This window comes from Quercus robur, chromosome 1 (genome assembly GCF_932294415.1).
Source record: "Quercus robur chromosome 1, dhQueRobu3.1, whole genome shotgun sequence".
NCBI lineage: Eukaryota > Viridiplantae > Streptophyta > Magnoliopsida > Fagales > Fagaceae > Quercus > Quercus robur.
The window spans coordinates 18,885,096-18,899,705 of NC_065534.1; the positions used below are offsets into that span (position 1 = coordinate 18,885,096).

General features: G+C 37.6%; 1 pseudogene; it reads right to left on the minus strand.

Annotated features, from left to right (window-relative positions):
* Window positions 1-2,509: 2,509 nt before the first annotated feature.
* On the minus strand, window positions 2,510-4,262 carry LOC126727716 (G-type lectin S-receptor-like serine/threonine-protein kinase LECRK4; annotated as a pseudogene).
* Window positions 4,263-14,610: the final 10,348 nt, after the last annotated feature.

A 14,610-nucleotide genomic window follows, 5' to 3' on the forward strand; every position in this document is an offset into this window, starting at 1 on the left:
TCTTAGACTACAACAAATTTTGTAGTTAAATTTTGTCATTTTTTCAAAGCAACTTCATTGACAAATAAGAGCATGAAAAATGTCTCATTTGTGTGATCCCATATGGTTCAAACTTTTAACTACCAAACCACATTGATCATTATGGAATGATATCCTAATGGCTAGCACCAACCACACACACCTTAATGCACACACTTTTACACATAACTGAAAAAACAACTAAAATAGTAATTTTAAGTTATAGTTTTAAAAGTTGGAAATTGTGATTTTAGTTGCTCTTTTAGTTGTGCGTAAAAGTGTGTGCATTAAGGTGTGCAACAAATTTATCATTTCAAGTTTGTCTTAACATCAACCCTTTGTTAGTCATGACCTTTTCAAAATGGTTTTTTCCATAATTATTGTGACTTGTTGAAAATTGTCGGGAATTTTTGGAATTTTCACACCTTAATGAATCAAAATTCAAACCCATGTGTTTTTAAGTTGAATTTGCTAGATTGAGAGCTCTAAGGGTATGTTCGTATGTGTTATATTTTTTCTTCTTCATAAATTTAACATATTTTAACCAAAATTGTAATGGTTTTGTCAAAATCTAATAGATTTTTGAGTTTTGGATTTTATGCATTACTCTCATTTACTCTCTCCGCATTCATTAATGAACCCATATTTATGTTATTTCTCAAAAAAAAAAAAACCCACTTGTATGTCCCTACTTTATTTTTTGGGATAAAATTTGTATGTTCCTACTCGATAGTATTATAATCTAACATTACTTTCCTATAACTCTTGAGTTATTGCATTTTGCGAAACTAAATTAATCATGTTTGTACGAATGCATGATTGAATTTTTAAATGAGTAATTTGAATTGTTTATATGCTGCTACGTATTGGATTGACAAAGATGGCCAATTTGGGTGTAACTTCTGTGGCTCCGCAACTATCATATCCGGCATCACCACCATCACCACACCGAACCGCTGCAAGTAGCGTGGAATGCTACATTTATGGCCAATGTGAGCTACGTAAGAACATGCTACATGGGAAATCAAGGACAGACTTAGATTTGGAGAAATCTTAGAACTTTCTCTAACATTTTCAAATCCATTCTGCAACTAGAAAATCCAGTACCTCTGAAAATTGAACAATTGACTGAAAATGCCAACTTTGAACATCACGGAGGACCATTTGACCAATGACTCACATGTTTCCATTGTTTGAATTTCTGCACTTTCCTAGTCTATGGTTTTGAAAATTTGGGAATTTCTTCAAATCATGCATTTTTAAGCTTTTGTTTACACTTAAATTAATGGGTCTTGTTCCAAGTTTTGTCTAGATTTTTTCTTGATGATGTATGTGGGCTGAATTTCATGCATATTGATTTTCAAGTATACCCATTCTTGTTTATGCCCACCAAGAGTTTGCTAAAATGACAAATTCCTAATAGGTCCATTTTTTATGGGTTATTATCTCATACTTTTAGTTTGGATTAAGATGGACTTTGTTTTGGAATCAAGTTCTGAGGTCGATTATCATGCACTCCTCATGTACATCTAGGAATTATAGGACTTTTCTCTCTCTCTCTCTCTCTCTTCTTATGAGTATTCCTTTCATGCTGATTTTTTAGGATTTTTTTTTTTGATAGGTGATTTTTTTAGGATTGAATGTTGGACTAGTGGCCTAAGGGTTCATGACATATCACACATAGGGTTGTGCTTTTACATATTGACTGGTCTCAAGGTGCATTATGGCTCCATGTCGCCTACCCACAACTACTGCTACTCCCAGGTATGATGAGAGTCGATTCCAGGACCTTAATGCATTTATTTTGTATTTTAGAGTCCTTTCCAAATTTGACCTTCATTTGGAAAGTGCAGTAAGAGCTTAGCCACACTTGTCTCCTCAAGTCTTTGAGTCCTGTGCTTTGTAGCTAGCATAGCCCTCTAACATGGAATTATTGACCTCAAAATTATTTCAGATGCAATATATGGAACCTAATTATCAAAATCTAACATTTTATTTAGGTATCCTTACCCTCACTAACCCATAGTGTATTGACCACAAACCATCTTAGCTGTCTCAGTTTCATTGCAACTTTTATTTTTCCCAGTCTTTTTCTTATGGTGTTTGATCGGCAAATAAATTTCCTGTACAGGTAAACACATAAAAGAAATAGAAAGGACACAGTGAAAAGGAAAATCACAACCTCAAAGGACAAGAAACAGTGAACTCATAGAAACTCAAAAACAAACAACAGACCATACTGTTTAGCAAACCTCTGCTTCATGGTTAAAAAAAAATTTGTAGGAATTTTATTTATTAACAAAGATCGTTATAAAACAGACCAAAAAAAAAAAAAAAAAAAAAATTAACTACAACCAGAAGATCTGAAGGCATATTGCAATAAAGAGCAAAGACTAAGACATAGACATAGTTATTATAAATCTTTAATGTTGGATTAACCTGTCCTACTAAACAGAAACGGAAAGGTAGAATGAGCACTTCAACAACACCCTCAAGCATCTGCGTAACCCTCCTCATGGTTGGTCTTAAGATATGGATATTCTTGAATACACCAAATGGCAACCATCACATACCTCTCCAGCTTCTCTTTGTCTTCCAATTCCACCACATTATATTCAACTAGAGCATCTAGTGCTCCTTCCCTATAGGAGTCATAAGCCCAATCAGTCAAAATTGCTTTTTCTTCCACAGTTGTCTCCATATCTACGCTTCTTTGGCAGCGAATTATCTCTAGTAGCATGACACCAAAGTTATAAATGTCGACTTTGGGTGTGAACCGCATGTTCCTAAACCATTCAGGTGCAACATACCCTTTCTTTACTCTGATTTACTATGAGTTTAGCTTTGGTTCAATCTCAAAATTTTTGCCAATCCAAAGTCAGAAATTCACACATTGTAATAGTTCTTAAGAAGTATGTTTTGAGGCTTTATATCACAATGGATAATTTGGTTGCCGCACTCTTCATGTAAGTACCAGAGTCCTCTTGCAATTCCAACTGCAATTTGGATTTGTTGATTCCAATTGGGTTTCAAGTTTCCGAAAAGAAAACTTGCCAAAGTGCCGTTGCTCAAGAACTCATATACCAGTAATCAGTGTAGTCCCTCCTCACAGAATCCAAGTAAACAAACAAGATTCTTGTGATGTCTTTGACTGATCACATTCACTCCAGTCTTGAACTCTCTCTCATGATCTTGAAATGAACTATTTATTTTCTTGACTGCCACTAGGACACTAGAACCAATTTCTATCTTATTTGGATCCACTGTAATTCCATCCTTAGATATCACATGACCCAATAACACTACTTGATTCAACCAGAATTCACACTTCTTCAGCTTAGCATACAACTTCCTTTCTCTTAGAATCTATAAAACAATCCTCAAGTGTTCTTCATGCTCTTCTTGACTCTTAGAATAAATCAAAATATCATCAATGAACACAATGACAAATCGATCCAAGTACTCATGAAATACCCTATTCATCAAATCCATAAAAGCAGCAGGGGCATTAGTTAATCCAAACGGCATCACCAAAAATTCATAATGACCATATCTAGTCCGAAAGGCCGTCTTTGGTATGTCCTCACCCTTAATCTTCAACTGGTGGTAACCAGAACGAAGATCAATCTTAGAAAAGACTTGTGCTCCTTGCAACTGATCAAATAGGTCATCAATACAAGGCAAATGATATTTATTCTTTATGGTGACTCTATTAAGGTCACGGTAATCAATACATAACCTCATAGATCCATCCTTTTTCTTGACAAATAAAATTGGAGCTTCCCAAGGCGAGGCACTAGGGCGAACCCTTTGTCTAGCAGTTCTACCAATTGCTCCTTAAGTTCTTTGAACTCTGTGGGTGCCATTCTATATGGTGCCTTAGAAATAGGTGCAGTGCCAGGAAGGAGATCAATAGAGAACTCAATCTCACGATCCGGAGGCAACCCAGGTAGATCATCAGGAAAAACATCCGAAAATTCCCTCATAATGGGAATATCTCCTATCTCCGATTCTCCACTTTGTAAATCCACTACACTAGCAAGGAATCCTTGGCAACCCTTTTTAAGCAAGCGGTTTGCTTGTATGCATGATATCACAGGAGACATAAAAGGTAAACATGAAGCCTTAAATAGAAAATCTGATTCACCTGGAGGTTTAAACACCACCTCTTTCTCAAAACAATGCACACTAGCATGATAAGAAGCCTTCCAATCCATGCCCAAAATGACATCAAAATCATGCATATCTAACAACACCAAATTAGCCAATAACTCTCTCTCTACCCTCAATAAAAATAATACAAGACTTGAGCACAAGATTAGTCATTAATGTATCACCAACAAGGGTAGAAATCGATAACTCAAAATCAAGTAGTTTGGGGCTCTTGTCATGAGTTTTAGCAAATGCACAAGAAACAAAAGAATGTGTAGAACCAGGATAAAAAAGAACTTTAGCATGTGCAGAGAACAAAGGAAGTATACCTGCCACCATTATATCCATGGCTTGAGCATCCTGAGTAGTCAAGGCATACACTCTACCTTGCACCTTCTTCCCATTGTCATTACCCTTTGTAACTTGAGATGAGGAAGAGAAACCTGAGCCCATAGAACTTGGGCAGTCTCTAGCAAAGTGTCCGGGTTGCTTACAAGTAAAGCAAATCTTGACCCCATCACAATTTTGTCCATCATGAAGTTTACCACAACGAGAGCAAGACTTTTTATCACCAGACTGAGGATAGGCACTCTTGCTATGCCTAGAAGATTGTCCTCTATTACCCGAGTTTTTAAAGAATCCTTTCTTATGCTCTTGACCCTTACCATGTTGAGAATTAAAGGGCCCTTGCTTCTTTTCACTCTCCTTGGAACTGGGGTTGTACTTAAAGTCTTCTTCAAGACTCATTGCCTGCTTCACAGCCTCCATAAAAGTATCCACTCCAGAGGCTATAATGAGAGGGCGAATCTTACCATTAAGGCCTTCCCGAAACGTTTTCACTTTCTTGGACTCATCCGGAATCAAGTAAGGAGCAAAGCGAGAGAGCTCAACAAACTTAGCAACATACTCCTCCACTGTCATAGCCCCTTGAACCAAATAAGAAAATTCTCTTACCTTACAGTCCCTTACTACATCGGGGAAGTATGTCCTATTGAAAACTTCCTTAAACTTCTCCCAAGTAATGGGAGTGCCCCTTCCCAACTCCATACTCAACAATGGCTTAGTGCTTGACTACCATCTATCAGCAGAACCCTGAAGAGCATAAGTGGCATACAACACCTTCTAGGGATCAGTACATTCAAGGGCTCTCAATAATTTTTTCATCTTTAGCAGCCAATTCTTTGCTGCCATAGGATCAGGTCCCCCATCAAAAGTTGGAGGGTTTTGCTTATGGAACTCCCCAAAAAGGCAACCCTCCCTCCTATGTTCACCACCTTGGATTGCTCTAGCAATCCTAGCATAAATCCTATCTGCCACCTCATCAATCTCGCCACCATCAGGAGTGATAGATCTCTCATGCTCTTGGCGTTGCCTATGGCCATGCTCTGGAGCTGTAACCTTATCCATATGCCTTACTTTGTGTGCTTTCTTTTTAGGAGGCATAATGTACCAAGGTACTTATACCTATACCCAAGAAACAAGCAAGTAAATCACAAGGCAACATAGAAGGTTAACATAGAAAAGATAGATAAGGAAAAAAGAATAGTAGGTGGAAGCTGAAATAAAGGTACAAAATAAAGAATTCATCAAACCCCTAATGCTCTGACTTAAATCAATTCCTATTTTCAAAGTCTACAAAATCATAACCTAAGCTCTGATACCATAATTGTCACACCCCAAACCCCAAAGGGTCCAAAGCATGAGAAAGACGTCTCAAGTACCTGTAAATTTTTCCTTTTTGACAATTCAATCCACATAAATCCTATCAAGTGTCAACATCAAGAATTATCATAATAATCCTATAGAATATACTCACAGAGTAAGTCAGAGCTCTAAGCATTAATTACAAGGACCATTGGCCACAAAAGAATAGAGGTCTGAATAAACAATTACATATTAACAGCTTGTCTCATCAGTGTGAATACAGTCATAACCACTATAATATACAAAAGAATGAGTCAAGCCTAGTCTAAGATGTACACCATCTAATATATCCATTACAAAAGTTCAGCCTCCATCAGTAGTTAGTCTAACTACTATTAGCCACCCAAAAAGCTGTCTCATAAGATTGTTGCCTACACTGAAAAGTTTATAAAATAATGGAATGAGACAGAGCCCAATAAGTAGCATATTTAATGGGGGTGGGGAAATGCAAGTTTCATCTTCAATAATAATAATAATAATATGACAAGAATGATTTAATAATGAAACACAAAGTTTCTTAAAGTAAATACCTTGAAACTATATACTATAATCTGTGAGCACTAACCATATAATTTCCAAAGTCATAAAATTTATCATACGGTAATTTATCATAAATATACCATACTACCACATAAATTGGTTAGGGGATCCACCCATTCACAACTGGCATGATATTGTCCTCTTTGGAATGCAAACTCTTGGCCCTATGGATAGTAGCCTCACCTATACCCTCAAGGTTTTTCTCTATCCCATGGGCAGCAGAGAGAGCGCATCAAATAGAACCTCTCTTGCATGTGGTTTTTTGGCCCCATGGGCAGCAGCCTCACCCACACACAATTAAGGAACCTCTTCCCCCCATGGACAGCAGGGAAGAACGCATCATCCAAAGTGAAAGGACACTGACCTAGATTTGCTTCTTTTTGGGCTAAAGAATCAAATCTGGTATTTACAATTGGCGCCGTTTGTGGGAAAAGTTGGTGTTATAGTGAGTTTGACGTTCAACGATGGTGGGTTCAGGTTCAAACTAGGCAAAATCCATGGGGTCTTAACGTCGAGATCACTTCCGTGATCTTAAGCAAATGAGAGACCAGGAGGGGAGTGTGCACACTACCCGTACAAGTAGGAGTCACTCTAGGGGTGGTAGCCCCCTCTTTTAGGAGAAAAATACTAAAGCCATGCATTTAGATATTGATCACTTGAAGAGAAGCTTACGCCATGAATGACGGAGGAGATCTCCTTTAGTTTCTGACTTCTCTTCCGATGATGAAAATGATGGTAGTTATAGGCGCAGATCAAGGACTCCACTTAGTGAGTCTTTCTTGTATGACGATGACTACCATCATGAGCGTAGAAACATAGATTCATCTTTGAGAGGCCTGGGAAATGATGCTATGAGTAGGGTACTCAACCAAATTTCTAGATTACCTTTCAAGCACAGGATTGAGTGAGGGAGACTTCCTCAGCGGTTCAATCAGCCCACATTCACCATGTACAATGGTCGAATAGACCCTGTGGAGCATGTTAGCTATTTCAATCAGAGAATGGATGTGCACTCTAAGAACAAGGTCTTGATGTGTAAGGTATTCCCATCCAGCTTGGGGCCTGTGGCAATGAGGTGGTTCAATGGTCTGGGTGCCGGTTCCATTAATTCCTTTAAGGAACTCACCCAAGCATTTGTTTCTCGCTTTATTACATGCATTAGGGTTTCTCAGCTTTTAGATTCCTTATTATCTTTATCCATGAGAGAAGGAGAGGCCTTGAAAACATATTCAAACAGATACTAGGAGATGTTCAACGAGATAGATGGTGACTTTGACGATGTAGCCATCAACACTTTCAAGGTCAGCTTACCTGCCGAGCATGGGTTAGGGAAGTCTTTAACTGGGAAACCCGTTATCAGTTTACGTCAGCTCATGGATCGGATTGATAAATACAAAAGGGTTAAGGAGGATTAATAGCAAGACAAGGGAAAGGATAAGGTTATCTCCTAGGAAGGGAGGGATTTTAGGTTGGACCACTACAATAATAACAGGCCTCGAAGGGATTTTGTTGGGCAATTTGGACCTACAGTTCCTCAAGTGGTTAACACTGTGTTCCGAGAGCTAGTGCATCAAGTTTTGGAGAAGATCAAGAAAGAGCGTTACTTCAAATGGCCGAACAAAACGAGTGGAGATCCCTTGAGGCACAACCAGAGTCTCCATTGCCAATACCACCAGGAGCGGGGGCATACCATTGAGGATTGTAGAACTCTGTGGAACCATCTGGAACAACTGGTCAGAGAGGGAAGGTTACAGCAATATTTGTATTAGCCCAATGGATAGGGAAATCAGTTAAGGTTAGGGGCTCAAGGGAATGCTTCTTCAAGACCCCCATTAGGAACAGTCAATGTCATCTTTACTGCATCTAGCAGAATTAGTTCTCATCCTTATAGAGTGATGTCTGTAGCTTGACTACCAGCTAAAGACTCTAATTCTGAGCCGAAGAGGGCTAAAGTAGAGATTCGAGTGGTGTTGAGTTTTTCGGATGAAGACAAGAAAGGAACCATCCAGCCATATGATGATGCTTTGGTGGTAACCATCAGAATAGGAGGGTATGATGTGAATAGGGTAATGGTAGACCAGGGCAGCAGTGTAGAGATTATGTATCTTGATTTGTACAGGGGGTTGAACTTAAAGTTCGAGGACCTGATAGCCTACGATTCACCTTTGGTGAGTTTTTATGGAAAGGTTGTCATTGCAAAAGGTTAGATTAGGTTGCCCATACAGGTAAGTTCAGAGGTGGTTGAAGTGGACTTCATTGTAGTGGACGCATATTCTCCCTACATGGCCATAGTAGCCAGACCCTGGCTTCATGCCCTTGGGGCTGTTTATTCAACTCTACATCAAAAAGTGAAGTATCCATCTGAGGATCAGATTGAGGAGCTAGTAGGAAGTCAGTCCATGGCTAGGCAATGCCTTGTGTCTACAATTTTGCATCAGCTTGCACTTAAGTCCTCGGCCACTACTGAGGGAGGTTTATAGTAGTCAAAGTCTCTGGTAATACCTGTGGATGGGCAAGCCGAAGATGCGAAATGTGAGGATTTTGAGAAATTTACTGTGGGTGATGACCCTGAGAAGTTTTTTTAGGTTGGGGCCTACCTACCACCTCGAGAGAAGGAAGAAATGGTGGAGTTTCTCAAGAGGAACGTTGATGTGTTTGTTTGGAATGCCTACGAGGCTCCGAGGGTCGATCCAAGCTTCATTTTCCATCATTTAAATGTTAATCCATCTATCACTCCCAGGAAACAACCACCTTGGCGCTCATCCAAGGACCATTCTAATGTTGTCAAAGACGAGGTGATGAAACTTAAGTAGGCTAGGGCTATTAAGGAGGTGTTCTACTTTGAATGACTGGCTAATACAGTGGTGGTAAAAAAGAAGATTGGGAAGTGGCGTGTATGTGTAGATTTTACAGAATTAAACAAAGCCTGCCCAAAGGACCCTTTCCCCATGCCTCAGATTGATCAATTGGTGGATGCAACTGTGGGCCATCCTTGGATGAGCTTTTTGGATGCCTTTCAAAGGTACCATCAGATACCTTTAGCTTTGGACAATCAAGAGAGGACAAATTTTGTCATTCCTATTGGAAATTACCATTACAAAGTGATGCCATTTGGTTTGACGAACGTAGGGGCTACCTATTAGAGGATGATGACCAGGATGTTTGAGCCTCAGTTGGGGAAAAATATCGAGATTTATATAGACGATATGGTGGTAAAAAATGTAAGGCAGAGTCCGAACACATTAATGACCTCAAGAGTATCTTCGAGATCTTGAGGAAATACAAGCTGCGACTTAATGCTTCTAAGTGCTCATTTGGTGTTGAATTAGGAAAGTTCTTAGGGTACATGGTTACACATCGTGGAATTGAAGTTATCCCTGACCAGATCAAAGCAATCAACAATTTGTGACCACCTTGGAATCCCAAAGAGGTCTAGAGGCTAACAGGGATGACCGCTACTCTAAATCGATTCATCTCTCGATCAGTAGACAAGTGTAGGCCTTTCTTTCAATTGTTGAACAAGAGGAAACGATTTGAATGGATTGAGGAGTGTGTTTTGGCATTCTAGCAGTTGAAGGAATATTTATCTCGGTCACCCATTATGTCTAGACCTAAGATGGATGAGGTTTTGTTGGCCTATATTGTCGTGGCTCCCCATGTAGTAAGCTTGGTGCTGATACGGGTTGATAGCGGTGTGCAGAGATTGGTTTATTACGTGAGCAAGTCGCTACATGAGGCTGAGGTTCATTACTTACCACTGGAGAAGGCCATTCTGGTAGTGGTGCATGCCACACGTAAGCTTCCCCACTATTTCCAATCACATATGGTTGTTGTTCTAACCCAGCTCCCACTCAGATCTCTACTTTGAAGCACTGACTATATAGGGAGAATTGTAGAGTGGGGGATGATCGTAGGGGCCTTTGATATCAAATACATGCCTCGCACTTCTGTCAAGAGTCAGGTCCTCGCCGACTTGGTAGTCGGGTTTGCTGAAACCCCATTAGACGAGAAAGTAGAGGAACAAAACAAGGATGAAAAGTCGGTTGGTGCAATCTCCCTACAAGAACCTCTGTCTTGGAAGGTTTATGTTGATGGTGCAGCGAATTATAGAGGATCTGGAGTGGGGCTAGTGATGGTATCCCCAGAAAGGATCACAATTGAGAAATCCTTGAGATTGGGCTTCTTGGCTAGAAACAATGAAATTGAGTACGAAGCTCTACTGGTAGGGATGACCTTGGTTTGGAAAATGGGTGAAAAAGCAATGGAAGTATTCTCTAATTCGAGGTTGGTGGTAGGCTAAGTCTAGGGAGAATTGGAAGCCAGAGATCCTAGAATGCAGGAGTATTTGTTCCAGGTTAGACATTCACAGTCTGGATTTGAGTCTTTTAATTTATTGTAAGTCCTTAGAAGTAGAAATACCCATGTGAACTCTCTTGCCACATTGGCAACCTCTTCAGCACAAGGTTTACCTAAGGTTATCATTGTGGAAGACTTATGTAAACCTACAGAAGTAAGAGGAAATGTGGTTCATGTTCATCAAGTAAGGGTAGGTTCTAGTTGGATGGACTCTATTATGCTATTTCTTAAGGAAGATGTCTTACCTGAGAATAAGTCCAAGGCTGACAAGGTATAGAGGAAGGCTCCTCGATTTTGGTTGTCCGAGGACCAAAAATTGTATAAGAGATCTTTTTCTAGCCCATATCTGCTATGCATACACCCTAAAGTAGTTGAACTACTCTTGGAAGAATTACATGAAGGCATTTGCGGAAGCCATACGAGGGGCAGATCTCTATCTTACAAGGCCTTCACACAAGTCTATTGGTGGCCGAATATGTAGAAAGAATATTGTCTAGTCCTTGGCCTTTTGCTCAATAGGGCTTAGATATTGTAGGGTCTTTCCCTAAGGTAGTAGGGAATAAAATATATTTATTGGTTGGCACGAATTACTTCACCAAGCGGGTTGAAGCTGAACCATTGGCAAATATCAGGGATATGGATGCCAAAAAGTTTATTTGGAAGAATATTGTCACTCGGTTTGGAATCCCTTGTACCCTTATCTTGGACAATGGATTGCAGTTTAATAGCAAGGCCTTCAAGAGGTATTTTTGTGACTTGGGCATAACAAATAGATATTCCACCCCGGCTTATCCACAAGGAAATGGACAGGCCAAGGTTGTCAATAAGGTTATAGTAAGTGGACTTAAAAAGAGATTGGATGACACAAAGGGAAAATGGGTGGAAGAGTTGCCACATGTCCTTTGGACATACCAAACTACTCCTCGTAGGTCCACTGGGGAGACCCCCTTTTCAAGAACTAACTTTGTAATCAAACCTGAAAGAAATATATAAGAACTGATCTTCTCAGACTATGCCGAGGACGATTTTCTTCAACATAAACCTGTCTAATTTCATTCACTTGTCATCTGGATCTACTTTAATGTTTTTTTGATTCATTAAAGCCCAGTTTTCTAAGCCATTTTCTACAAATTTATTATTTTGGGCTTTTTAGACCGAATTCCATCCACTTTTTGGGCTAAAGAACCAAATCTAGTCCTTTCAAGAGAAATGGTTGGAAATAAGTTGATGAAGTGACCGCTAATATGGCTCAACAGAAGCGTGGCAATAATAAATGCTATGCTTAAGTTATATATATATATATATATATATATATATATATATTTATTTATTATATTGCCATCTCTTTGTCCAAATATATTCCAAATAATTTTTTGTGGGCTTGGCAGAAGCACAATTGGTTTAGAGGATCATAACTCAATGCACTGATGTTGAAAAATATGGTAAAAATAAAATTTTCATTCAAAGAAAGAGGAGAAACTCTAGAGATGCAAAAAAATTGAAACTTGCTAATGTGGCAAATTGTTAGTAGTAGATAATAAAGTTATGTCAATGGCAGGTTAGCAATAAAAATTTGTCAACTTAATTGGTGTGAAAAAAGTTTTTTTGTTTTTTGTATGTAGCATTACTCGAGAAAGAGCAAGACTCATTGATGCGAGTTCAAAACTCTGCTTTCATAGTTTGCCATGCCAAAAATCTCTTTTTAAGATGTTTTTCAAAACATTGGCAAATGAGAGCATGAAAAATGTCTCCTTTGTGTGATCCCATATAGTTCAAACTTTTAACTAACAAACCACATCATTCATTATAAAATGATGAGATCTTGATAGTTAGGACCAACTACACAAACATAATTATCCTTTCAAGTTTGTCTCGACATCAACCCTTTGTCAACTTTGACTTTTTCAGGAGTTGTTGGGACTTGTTTGGAAATTGTAACAATTTTTGGAATTGTCACACCTTAATGAATCAAACCCGTATGCTTTTAAGTTGAATTTGCTAGATTGAGAGCTCCAGGGGCATGTTTGTATGAGTTTTGTTTTGTTTTTGTTTTTTGTTTTTTGTTTTTTTTTTCCACAAATTTAACTTATTTAAACCCAAATTGTAATAATGGACAAAGTTTAGCTACAAAATTGGTTGTAGCTTAAGGTTACAAACTCACTCAATAAAGTAAATACTACAATATATTTTGAAAATCTAACCGTTGAATTGCATGTTCTTTACGCCTTTAATACACATATTAAATTTTGTGTCAATCGGATATCATTTACTACATGATTTATAAGCTTATATTTTGTGCATAATTTTAAATTACAAAAACTTGCAATTTAAAAAATTTATTGATGACATAGTTATTGATCTTTAATTTTCTTGAAATTTTGCAAGTATGGAGGATATAAGAAGAAGATGTAATCCAATGGTGGATTTGTCAAAATTCACATCCAATAAAAAGATATTAAGTAAGTTTGTAACCTAAGGCCATAACTAATTTTGTAGCTAAACTTTGTCCTTATAATAATTTCATCAAAATTCAATAGATTTTTGAATTTTGAATTTTTCGCTTGTGTGATTGTGTGCACTTTAGTTAGGTGGTACTTTATGCATTACTCTCATTAACTTTCTCCTAATTCATTAATGAACCCATTTGTATGTTCTTGCTTTATAAATATCCATAATTTTGAAATGTCTTTAACTCTTTGGGATTCTTTTTGTATATTGTATCATGGACACTTATGAACATTTTAATCTAACATTACTTTCCTATAACTCTTGAGTTATTGTATTTTGCGAAAATAAACTAAGTATGTTTGTATGAGTGCTTGATTGAATTTGTAATCATGAAATAATTTTTAAATGAGTCATGCGTATTGTTTATATATGTCCACTTATTGGGTAGACGAAGACAGCTGATTTGGATGAAATTTTGTCTCTCAGTAATGAAAAACTTGTTATTCTTAACTCTTGGGTTCAAGAATTTCTATATAACTTAAGCGAAACAATCAAAATCTTTTCCATTTTTTTTAGTAACTGGTTTATTAATAGGATTCCATTTGCCCCCACGGTTGGGAACTAATGATTGGATCTATCTACAAAAATTATGGATTTGCTCATAATGTTCAAATTATATCTAGTCCGTTCCATGCCTCATTTCATAAAGAACCTCAAAGTGGCTCTATTTCATTATATTCCATCCATATCCCAATTCTATTCATTTAATATCCATTTAGCGTTATGAAGGGTATGTTTGGTTAGAGGTGAAATAGGGTGAATGAAAAATAATAGAGAAAAAATGAGTTAGTGTATTATTTGGTAAGGAAGAGAAAGAAATTTTGGGTGGAGCTTAGGCATTTTTCACTTGGATCCATACAAAACTTGTCTTTCTAAAATGGAGAGAAAACAGGCATGAGAACGCCTATTGAATGTGAAAGACAAAAGTGCCCCACCATTTTGAACAAGAATTTGAACTACCAAGGTTCACAAGCTCCTTGAGTGAACATTTTGTCCTTTCCTCTTTGCTCCTCACTAGGCCACGTTCAAGCCTCTTTCTTTTTTTTTTTTTTTTGCTCATTTGTTTCTTTTCAATTTTCACGTTAGTTTTTTTTTTTTTTTTTTTGTTGGGGGGGGGGGGGGAGAAGAAAACAATTTTGATTCTTGAACTTCCTGTTTTATTTTTTTTTTTAATTTATTTTTTTTGTTAATGAAGTATTTATTCTTATTCATACACACATTTTTAATAAAAATATATTGTGTTACTTCTATTTTTTTTTTATAAGTAAATTTTTACCAATACTATTTTCTATTTCATTTTTCTTCTCAATTAAACAAAAGAATTTTCATCTT